Here is an 11,232-nt window from a genome sequence, read left to right on the forward strand (position 1 = left end):
CATGAGAGGGGGACGTCTGAAGGTTATCCAATCATTGTTTTACAAAGGAAACAATACTCCTTGTGCTTTGTTTGACAGCAATGGAACGGAAGGTTCTGCAATTCTCATTGGCCTTTTAGACAGCTGGTAGAAAAGTATTCCAATGCTCTGCTTTCCAACAAATGTGCTATGCAAGCTCTGTCATCATGAAGTTTTGTTTAATTGTAACACAAATTGACTTAGTCATTGGACAATGGCGTACCTGACCGAGTGAATGCTGTAAGATCTCCTTGCTAAATTGGAGGAACTGGTGCACAGATTAGTCAGACAATAGATTGACATGAGCATATTTACAGAACTAAATCTACCAGTATCTAAAACTCCTCCTTCACCAACCTCAAACAAGGTCAGACGCGATGTCCCTGGAATTCCTTAATAAAGACTCCACAAGACTTTGGACATCATATAAAATGCAGGAAAGGAAATTCCCTGCTGATTATCACCTCTTGACAAAGAAGTGAAGGGAAACCCATGTTGCTCATATTACCTCTCAACGTATTCAGATTTTGAACATGGAATAAGCGTCAAGCGCAGCAAAGGCACGGAAACTATCGTGGAACAAGGAGCTTACGAGATCCATTATGAAGCATAACTTAGTAGAACCTGGAGCAGCGTGAACTATAAAGGACACAGTTGCCAAACTCTGAAGGCTGGTGAAAGAAATAATGACATTGAATTTTAGCATTCACTCCAATGTTTCCATTTGTCTGTGATATATCTGTCCCGGGTGTGACTGCTAGGTCTGGTCTACACAGAGCTTCAGTTGAAGTAAACTCCTAGCATGCCACTGAAACTATCTTGTGGTGTTGGCTATTTTCAGAATCAAGCAAAGTTGTGGCCCTCAGCCGCAGGAGAGTCGTGTTCCTCCACAATATGTTCCCTATACCCAACATTCCTCACTTTACATTCTAGCTTGATAATCATCAGTGCTTCATTAAGGCTTCTGGGGAAGGAAGTCAAAAGATATACCAGGCCTATTTGAAAATGTCATGCCAATGCCCGAGGAAATTAAACGACAGGACTACATTCAATATAAGCACTTTAAGCGGCCTGCTTGAACTAGAGCTAAGTGATCCTCAATCAACAACAAAAGATCTGGCATCCAGCCACATCCAGTTATGAATAATTATGGTGGTTATGGCGATGAACAATTATACAATCAATAGGAAGAGAAGAGAGTTCCATTAACATCACCATCTGCACTGTTGGCAGTACCCAACATATTCACAAGCTGTAGGGTTTGCCATTATTGTTGCCCAGAGGTACTGAGTAGATGATTCATCTGAGCTATCTTCAGCATTGGATTTTTCACAGAGCGTTGAACATTACACCACGTTGCCCACGTTGTTGTGCTTCTAAAAACCTACTCCACAACAATCTAACACTCCCTGACCACACACCCATAACTCCCTATTTTTCTTTCAATCAATTAAACTTTCCCCATGTAACATCAAGGAATGACTGAGTACACCCAAATGCCACAAGGCAATGGGTCTCAAAAGCATCCTGATCATAATGCATATTCTTGATCTCTTCATAAAGGCTGTTCCAGAAACAGCTGCAATTCTGGCATCTTATTTGAAACGTGAAACATTGCCCTCCAATTGCATCTGCAAGAAAAATAAATCCAATGCAATTTTGGGCTGAATTATACAGACCAGGCTACTTTTGATCATCAGTAAAAATGATGGAAGATGTCTTTAGCAGGATTACATTTACATTCTAATTACTTGCTCACCAGTGACCCATTTGGGTTTTGCCAGGACTACTCCGGGCGTCATTACAGCGGAGGTCGAAAAGCACATACTTCTAGGTGTGGGTAACTATATTCAGCAATGGAATGAGGTGAGAGAGAATTTCTTTTGTCAGATAATTCCAACACAGGAATTCGCTGCCACAGAGTAAGTGCAGAGCCTTAGGTACATGCAAGGCTGAGAAAGATAGAGTTTATTCAATAAAGAGAAGGAAAGGAAAGTGAACTTGAGGAATATGACAATCACCCAATTAAACAGCTGGCCAGGCAAGTCGGACTGATAACCTGCTCCTGCTGCTACTTTTGGTCCTAGCTCCCACACTCAATGGAGTGATATTACCAAGCATGTTATCTGACTGGCACCTTAAAAATTCACTTCTCTGACTGGCGGTCTAATCTGGATGCAGGGTGCATCTTCGACAAAACCCCATTTCCCCACATCAGCCTCTCCCTGCATCCCATCTACAGTAAAACCCGTTATAATGCGATCGTTGGGGTCCATAAATTCTCATCGTGAAAAAAAGTGGGGTCACACTAAATCGGGGTTTCACTGTATTTTTCCATTTGCATACCTACCTACATCATGTCCATTTCTCCTTTATTTGGACCATCCCAGTTATTCACTATGCATTTTAAATCAATCCGGGAGCCCGACATCCCCACTCCTGCCAGGAATCTGACGCATCCGCTCCTGCCCGGAGCCTGATGCCTGAGTCCAATGACTCATCACGTTATATCCGATTTTGCATTAAATCAGGTCTTGCTAAATTGAGGTTTCACTGTACTTCCTCCAACAACCTACCACTCACCTAAACAATTGATAGTGGCCACTTAATTCAACAACCCGCACGTTTTTTGGGATGTGGGAGGAAGTCTGAGCACCCATATATTCACAAGGAGAGCACAGGGATATCTCGGCATAGCCAGAACTACCAGCTGCTCCATTGTGGCCTATTCTGGCTCATCAAGTCTACGTTGGCTCACAAAGCAAACTCATCCCCTTCACTCGTTTTCTCTTCATAGTTGATCACCTTGTGCTCTCAGGTCAATTTACAAGACTTATTATCCAACAAACTCACATGTCTTTGGGCTGTGGCAGGAAACTGGAGGACCCAGAGAGAGAAGGTGCAGACGCCACGTTCAGACACAACTGGAGCTGTGAGGCTGCAGGTCAACTAGTTGTGTCATTGCACTGTCTTGTTTCCTTGGTTGCTAGAAATATTAAATGCAGCGTGGAAACTTGTCCTTTTGACTCATGAGCGTATACTTTAAATACACCAATTAACCTACAAACCCCATACACCTTTGAAGGGTGGGAGAAAACCGGAGTACCCGCAGGAAACTCACACAGACATGGGGAGAATGTACAAACCACTGTAACGTCAGTGAAGCTTACATGGGATCAAATATTCAAAAACACAATGCTGGAGAAACTCAGCAGGTCCAACAGTGTCCTTTACTGATAAAGATACATAACCTACGTCTCGGGCTTGAGCCCTTCATCAAGGCATATGATGGGCTCAAGCCCAAAATGTTAGTTATGTATCTTTATCTTTGCTTTGTAAAGTAGACTCTTGACCTGCGTTGTGTTTTTACTTCAACCACGTGTCTGCAGACTTTCATGTTTTACTCGTATCAGAAATTTTAGTGAATGGATCATGGCTGAGTTTTACTTTCAATTTGAATGAGTGCAGAAAGCGACATGAAGAGTCAAAGGTTATTTTTCAATGATTTCCTTCTGAAACTAAAATGATGTAGCCTAAGATGGGACATAGTTTTCAAGTGGTTGAAACAGAAAACTCCAATTACATGCTTGCATGTTGCCCAAGGATACTGAGGCCAAATGTGGCTCTCCATCCACCTCCCGGCAAATACCCAATCAGAGCTTTGAATGAGAAAAGATTGATTGAATAGCCTTTGGAGTCTGTGTTGCCTAGGAATGCAAGCAGTGTGTTTATCCACTGAACCGTATGGGAGTTCATAACGTCATTCTATCTAACAGCCATTTTATGGAGATCACTTTTGAAACATGGGAATGATATCCATTTTTAGTCTTCCGATATCTCCTTTGATCATTCCCAAACAATTTATATTTGAAAATGTGAAAATTAGGGGTACTTAATTGAATAACTAAATATGTTTTCCTGGAAGTAAGAACTACCAATATCTTATTTTGGCCAAAGTACCAACATATATAATTTTTTTTCTGCATTAAATGTTGCAACAAAGGACCGCTCTTGACATAAAAGCAGGAGTTTTTTTTGTTGCTATGTGCATTGTGTTTCTGTCTGTTTTAATAAACATTTTTTTTAAAGAAGCAAATCTGATTGAATATAATCAGAAAGACCACAGCACATTAACTACAATATTAAATCCATCAGGCTCCCCGCTGACCAGATGATCCTTTAAGATTTCTGTATTTACAATGTCGATGATTTAAGCAAATAACTTTGTGTACAAATGGTGCAGAGGTTTGATTTATAAACAGCAGTACAATGGATTTCATGGGTTTTCAGGAGGGTGCTGATGCCTTTCCAACTGTAATGCTGCACAAGGAAACTTTCATCATCTCAATTTATTTAACCTCAATTTTTGCACAAAGGATCTATCACTAACTGACACAGTGACTGTCTGGAACAGAAGTACTTTTTATATTCTGCTGCAGCCTTGCAGAAGACACAGCCCCAGCCTGGCACCATAAATTAAAAAAAAACTTATTTGCTCAATATGACTAAAACCAATGAAATCTACACTGCCACTAGCACTGATAATGAAGATACATCCACTGTGCAAAAAGTCAAACATTAAGTATATCACAGCATTTGACTAAGAGCTGAACTACATGATAACACATGACCTTAACATAGACTTTAAGCTGATTTCATGTCAAACACTCAAACATGACAGAATATGTTGATTCTGTAATGCAACATCCCCCCATGATAAGTCATAAAATGACATCAGGTAATTATTTGGATAGGAAGTTGTGTGCTTATCACTCATTTAGTCTTCATCCATGATCACTATGTACATATAAATTAAATGGCTAATAAAAGGGAGCTGTTTTATTTTAACTCGTTATTTTTGAAGCTCTGAATAAAAGGAAACCCAGGGTTTTTCATTTTTAATTTAAATTTTTTTAAAAAGTATAATTCTTACGTATGTTTTTAGCATGTAATCAAGTGGTTGAAGGTAAACTCAGAGAGAAATTACCTACTGTTATCTTAATAAAATGCGATTAGGCTGAAAGGATAAATCTGAAAACAAGATTTCTCTCTCCTGTGGGCGTGGCAAAATTTTTATTTATCGGTAATGCAAAACAACTGTACTCAAGAAAATATATGTATACAAAAGAGAAACATGTAAACAAACAGACTGTGCAGTACAGAAAAAATATTCAGTAATAAATAATGTGCAAAGTAAGAGCCCTTAAATGAGTCCTTGATTGAGTTTGCTGTTGAGGAGTCTGATGGTGGAGGGGTAGCAGCTGTTCCTGAACCTGGTGGTACATATATTGTGGCACCGATACCTGTCCTGATGGCAGCAACGAGAAAAGAGCACGTCCTGGGCGGAGTGGATCCTTGATCGTTGCTGCTGCTCTCCGATGACAGTGTTCCATATAGATTTTCTCAATGATGGGGAGATTTGCAGGGCTTTCCAATCAGAACCATTGGTCACCTACACCAATCCATGATGCAGCCGGTTGGACACTTCCCATTACACATCCGTTGAAGCTTGCCAATGTCGAGCCCAACTTCCTCTAATTCCTGAGAAATTATAGGCACTGACGGGCTCTCTTCACGATGACATTAAATGTGTTGGGTCCAGGAATCTTCCTCCGAGAGTGACTCCCAGAAATTTAAATTCACTCACCCTCTCCACCTCTGATCGCCCAATGATCACTGACTTATACACCTCTGGTTTTTCATTTGTAAAGCCCACAATCTGCTCGTTGATTTTAGTGACATTGAGCGCAATGTTGTAGGGTTTTTATGAGAAAAGTTTGGCTTGAACTACCATTACTGAGCGAAATGTCTTAATGTGAAGTGTGTACTTAGGAAATTTGTATGACGATTAGGTAATGGCTTTTAATTAGGCAGAAACGATAATATGAATTATTGCATTGATTGTATGGTTGTAATGATAGGGTTGTATGTACTGACCAGTACAGGCACGGGCTGGCCCGCCCTCCTGATGACATCCTCTCCTAGACTCCTCCCTGGACTCCTCCCCTGTGACCCAGGCCAAAAAGGTCGAGCCACCTCTTCCTTCCCTTCTCTTCCCTAGCTTGGACCCGGGCCAGCAGTCTTGTGTGTAATAAAGCCTATTGTTCCCCTCAGCCATTGTCTCTGTAATTATTGGGGCAACTGGTAGTGTTCAACAATGGTTCTCATATGATTTCACCCTATCTATCTATCTATCTATCTATCTATCTATCTATCTATCTATCTATCTATCTATCTATCTATCTACCTTAGGAGACCTGGACACTACTGCAAAGGCCGGGATCTCTTGGCCATCCTGTGCTTCAGGTAGTGATGGTGCAGAGCTTTCAGTAAAATACTTCTGCAATGTTGGGGCAGGATATCCAGGATTTAGACCAAACAATAAAAAAAATGATAATGGTATGTCTACTGCCATTGTTCTGCTTGGGGATAGATTTCAATAATTTGGGAGGTGTTTTTAAAGTACCCTAAATGAGTCACTGCAGTACATCTTAGAAATTGTACTCAGATGTACCAGTAGTGAATTGAATGAATATTTAGGGTGGTAGATTTAGTGAGTTACTTTGACCTGAATAGGGTGGAGGTGTTTGAGTGTAACTGAAGCTGTTTTCAATGATGTGAATACAATTCTTTGGCTTGGCTTCGCGGACGAAGATTTATGGAGGGGGTAAAAGTCCACGTCAGCTGCAGGCTCGATTGTGGCTGACAAGTCCGATGCGGGACAGACAGACACGGTTGCAGCAGTTGCAGGGGAAAATTGGTTGGTTGGGGTTGGGTGTTGGGTTTTTCCTCCTTTGTCTTTTGTCAGTGAGGTGGGCTCTGTGGTCTTCTTCAAAGGAGGTTGCTGCCCGCCGAACTGTGAGGCGCCAAGATGCACGGTTTGAGGTGATATCAGCCCACTGGCGGTGGTCAATGTGGCAGGCACCAAGAGATTTCTTTAAGCAGTCCTTGTACCTCTTCTTTGGTGCACCTCTATCACGGTGGCCTGTGGAGAGCTCGCCATATAACATGATCTTGGGAAGGCGATAGTCCTCCATTCTGGAGACGTAACCCACCCAGCGCAGCTGGATCTTCAGCAGCGTGGACTCGATGCTGTCGGCCTCTGCCATCTTGAGTACTTCGATGTTAGGGATGAAGTCGCTCCAATGAATTTTGAGGATGGAGCGGAGACAACACTGGTGGAAGCGTTCTAGGAGCCGTAGGTGATGCCGGTAGAGGACCCAAGATTCGGAGCCGAACATGTGTGTGGGTATGACAACGGCTCTGTATATGCTTATCTTTGTGAGGTTTTTCAGTTGGTTGTTTTTCCAGACTCTTTTGTGTAGTCTTCCAAAGGTGCTATTTGCCTTGGCGAGTCTGTTGTCTATCTCGTTGTCGATCCTTGCATCTGATGAAATGGTGCAGCCGAGGTAGGTAAATTGGTTGACCGTTTTGATGTGAATACAATTACATCCTTTTGAATGACAGGAAGTGATTCATTCATCAATGTCTCACTTGCTCTTGTTGCCAATGTATTTATGTGGTTGGTCTCATTGAATTTCTGCCAAAGATGATCCCCAGTCTCAGGATTTGGATGGTTGAATACTTGTTGATGGTTTTGCCACTGCTGACTAAGGTAACTAGTTGGGTTCTCTCCATGGAGATTATCTGATTTTCCCATGGCATAAATGTAACTTTCCACTGATCATCCTGTGCATGAATGTGGTCCGGGTCTTATTCCATGAAACTTGTGGACTGCTTCATTGGCCAAAGAATTGGGAATGGAATTGCATAATTATGTGTATACACCTTCACTTATGATGGAAGGAAGGTCATTGATGAAGATGATTTGGCCAATACACTTGGCTGAGGAACTAATAAATCCTCTGAGCAGGATGATTTATTTGTAACAATTGATGCTACCTTCTTTTGTCTGAGATTCAACCCCACCAAATTCAATTTGACCCTGCTCCCCAGATGTGACTCATTTACACGGAACCTTGTTTTAATGGGCAGTTGCTCACCTTACCTGTGAAATTTAGTTCTTAAATCCATTTTTCAGGACCAGTTCGGGAGTGAAAATTTCTGGAACCACGATATGCTGGGTGCAATCTCAATTGAATAATGTGATCTGGTAAGCAGAGTTAGCACCAATGGGCAGAGGCAGTAGTGGACATGGCTCCCACTGAAAGAGGTATTGTGATCCCCTCTCACATGCTTGTGGCCATCGACCCCCCCCAAATGAGGTATTGTAACCCCCCCTGACCTCAGACCATTGTCAGACCTGTTTGCGCCCCCTGACTACCGTCAGACCCACTCCCACCTGTGTCACTAGCCGGTAGCGACGCTTATCCTTTTTAACCGGCAAATCTGTTTTAACTTGCTTCAATTCTTCAGTCAACAATTTAAAACTATTTTCCAAAGACAAATTAATTTTTATTTGAAGTTCATCAATTTTTGATTCAATCCTACTTGTTTCTTTCTTCCATCTGGTCTGTTCCTCTTCTGAACTTGACGCATCTTCTTCACTTTCATACTCTTCAGAGGCTTCTTCCACTGGGCTTGTATCTCCTTCATGTTTTGATGTTGACACACCAGTCTGCCCCTTTAAGAGACCTTTTCTACTGCACCGCGCATACCCGACTTCTCGCGCATGCGCGATGCAGTTTTAGTTTTTCCTCCGGCGCCATTTTAATGAATCGACAGGAAAAAGGTTCCGGAGGAAGGTCCCTCTCCTGGATACGGGGACTACCTCGATGCTAAGGTAGGCCCAGTTTCTTTTTCTTTCTTCTCCGGACTTTTTACTAGGAGCTCATTTAAACATTTTTTTTTTCCCTTAGGTGACATCCCCAATGTTTAGATAGATGCTCTATACTAACTTTAAAGTAATTTTCTTTTAAAAAAAAACTTGTCTAAATAAGTACTTTTTAAACTAATCCCACGGGAGTTGTGAGGTAACATGTCGTCCCTCATGGCATCACATAACGTCCCCCCCTCTGCTAACGACGCTTGACTCACGCTAGTGATGCTAGAGGCTCTCAACATAAAGCAAGCAGCACGTTCATCTGCAATGTCAGAGATCATTCACGTTTGGCAGGTAGGTACTACCACCAGCACTCCCCCCTCCCCCCACCTCTGACTGAGTGAGTTTTCGACTGTTAGGCTGTGCCCTCCTGGTTCCCCTAATGCCCTCCACTAAGACTCATTCTAGCACAAACTCATTCTGGTACAAACTCTGTGACAGGATAGTAGATGACATCACCAATCACTTTGCTCATGTACAAATTGGGTGGAAATGAGCTTGATTGATTGGCTTTGTCTTGCCTTTTGTGAATATCCCTAATAACCTCTTCATGTTGTAGATGATTATTGACCTAAAACAGTAACAAGATCAAAAAATATTGTTTTGACATATACCAAAACTAGAGTTAATTTTTAAAATTTACTTTAGAAATCCTGGCTCACGAGCCCACGCTGCCCAATGATGGTCCGTGTCTTTGGAACATGGGAGGAGATGGAACACCGGAGGAAACCCACATGGTCATGGGAAGAATGTCTTCTGAAAGACATGGCGGATTCAAGCCTGGGCTGCTGGTGCTTTAATAACTTTACGCTAACTCTTATGCCATCATTATTGTGAACATTATCGATTAATCAGGTATTATTCACAATAAACCAAATAGTGAGGTCTTTGTTTTCTGTTCCACAGGCTCACATTTTATTGAGCGTACAGTACAACTCCGATTATCTGAAATGGATAACTGGACTGGACCTATTTCGGATAAACGTTTTTTTTTTGGAGAACCTGTCATTTTTTAAAAACAGCCCAGTAGCAACAGGAAATCATTTTAATGCTTAAAATAATGTTTGATTCTCACCAAAAGAAAAAATGCTGGCCACAGCTGTTCATTGACACCTCCCCAAGTAGGTCTTGCTCCTGCCCAGGAGCCCAAGGTCCACTGCTGCTGGCGCCAGGAGCCCAACATCCCTGGTCAGTTCGGCTCCAGAAAAATTTCAGATAAAAGAGAATTTTGGAGAATCTGATTTTGTATAATCGGAGTTGTACTATATTAAGCAGACCCTGGAGACCTGCTTGGGTGTGCTAAAGGAAAAGTCCATGATTCAATGTTTTTGGTCAACTCACAGTGTTCTTATTAACAAGGTTCCCAGGATGAAACCAATAAATAGATGCCCAAAAATAAACTGCTGGCAGAGCTCAGAATACATTCACGGAGGGATATAGTGATCAATGCTTTGAGTTGGAATAACTTTCTCAATAAATGTATCTGTAATTAAATATTCAAATTGACTCTGTTCCTGCAGTCTTAAACTCGCACCTAATTTCCCTTTTAAATATATTCCAAGCTGAGAGTATGTAAAAACTGTATTTTTGGTATGTCATATTTCTCTTTCATTTGTTCAAAAGCCATAAAAAAATTCATTCTCTGTACACCTTTACTATACAAAATATCAAAAAAAAGGATTACTCAAAAAGTAAAAGGAATAAGCTGATTTTGTTTTAACAACATCTTTGGTATTTGATGGTTTTTAATTCCTCCATACCTTAAAGGAAGTGCTTTAATTATTGGTACTTCTGCTTTTTTTCATCAAGAACCCATTATTCCATTTATACAAAAAATACTCTGTAATCTCTATGTTCTCCTATTCTCCTCCTGTATTATTTACATATAATATGATTAATAAAAAGATTGAAAAAGATTGCTTTGAGTTGGGACCCTCTTTTGACATAGATGTCCAATAGGTTCCATTGTCTATTATGTATTGTTGTGTCATTTTGGATTTTGTAGGATAATATTTTTAATAATTGTTAGTAGGTGCACAAATACTCAGCTGGGTTTGAGTTCAGATTAAATATTATTTAGACTGGAATTTTCATGAAAAATTGTAGCGATTTCAAAATTAAATCCCATTCTGTCTAATTGTTTTTTTTTGCTGTGCAGTGAATATTTGTTTATTTATCCTTTGATATTTATTATCTCTTTTTCTGTATTGGCATATTGTGGTAATTTATTGACACTATTGTTGTAGGAATATCACCTACTTAGCTGCAACAAGTAAGAATTTCTGAGCATTGTACTCGTGTATATGACAATAAACTTTTATTACTCATTATGTAAATAAGGCCATTATTTATTATCTTAGAAGCATAGAACATAGGAACAGGAGGAGGCCTTTCAACCTTCTGAACTTTCTCCGCCATTCAGTATGATCATG

General features: G+C 40.8%; 1 long non-coding RNA gene across 2 annotated transcripts in view; it reads left to right on the forward strand.

The window, feature by feature from the left end:
• LOC138750916 (uncharacterized) overlaps positions 1–10,664 on the forward strand; it is a 43,061-nt gene extending 32,397 nt beyond the window's left edge. The window contains exons 1-3 of one of the 2 annotated variants that reach the window (XR_011349648.1): positions 6,200–6,417; positions 8,060–8,131; positions 9,449–10,664. This is a non-coding gene — a long non-coding RNA (uncharacterized lncRNA). Of the gene's footprint in view, positions 1–6,199; positions 6,418–8,059; positions 8,132–9,448 lie in introns of those variants that run through there. The other variant, XR_011349626.1, reaches the window with a different exon arrangement.
• Positions 10,665–11,232: the final 568 nt, after the last annotated feature.

Source organism: Narcine bancroftii, chromosome 1, assembly GCF_036971445.1.
Source record: "Narcine bancroftii isolate sNarBan1 chromosome 1, sNarBan1.hap1, whole genome shotgun sequence".
Lineage (NCBI taxonomy): Eukaryota > Metazoa > Chordata > Chondrichthyes > Torpediniformes > Narcinidae > Narcine > Narcine bancroftii.